We start from the raw sequence: 987 nt of genomic DNA on the forward strand, positions 1-987 counted from the left end.
GGCCCGCCCCGCTCGCCCCCTTGTTTTCCCCCCGCCTTCTTTCTTCCTCTCCTCCACTCCCTTCCCTTCCTTTCCCCGGACGCCTCTTCCTTCTCTTCCCCACGCGCAGTTGCCCCTCCTCTTCCTTCCGAGGCTCCTTTGCTCAGTTTGTCCCGCGGCTCTCCTCCACCCCCGGGGCGCGTGCCTCTCCCCTTTTCTTCTGCTCCCCTTTTCAGGGTGACTCACTGTAGGCTCCCCGAAGCAGGGAACTGGACCGGGTCAAGGAAGGGGAATCTTAATAGCAGCCTCTAATCCTCCGCAGCCGGACGACATAATTCAGAGGTCTGGCATGCTAGGGGAAATGATTGACTCATTTCATTTATCCTGGACTGGGCCTCACCTGTAAATGAACGCTGGGCTCTCTTTTCTTATTCACGATCCTCCACTTAACGTAAAATGCATGTCAAAGCTCCGCTGTACACTGACAGCCTTACCTAAAACAAATCAATTGTTTTTAAATAGTAACTTTTAAAAATGACAATTTATTACCCAATTATTATGTGCCAGGCACACACTAAGAACTCTACATACATGATTTTACAAGCTCACAATATCTGTTTACATACACAGTTTTACTAATGGTGTTAATATCCACAAGAAACTTCAAAGTGATTGTTCCAAACGTTCCGTCTGGGAGCTGGGAAAGTAAGAATCTGTTGGGACAACATGTTGTAGGAGTGTGACCCTCAGGGCCAAGTTAAATAAGCCTCCTACTCAATAAGCTCTTTTGTTACAAAACATCATGGTGCGTAAGCCAAAGATAAACAGATAAACATTATAACTTTAATGTCCGTCCTGCAGAGAGCTCAAAATATTTTACAAATAACTTTTAGGTGTTGAAAACCTCAGTCCCCTACTAAGATCAGCAGGGTGGCTGGAGGCTAAAGAGAAGAAAATAAAGGAGGTAAATAAAGGGGGGAAAGGACACTCAAGAATAGAAGGGATGTA

This window comes from Myotis davidii, unplaced genomic scaffold, assembly GCF_000327345.1.
Source record: "Myotis davidii unplaced genomic scaffold, ASM32734v1 scaffold323, whole genome shotgun sequence".
Taxonomy (NCBI): domain Eukaryota; kingdom Metazoa; phylum Chordata; class Mammalia; order Chiroptera; family Vespertilionidae; genus Myotis; species Myotis davidii.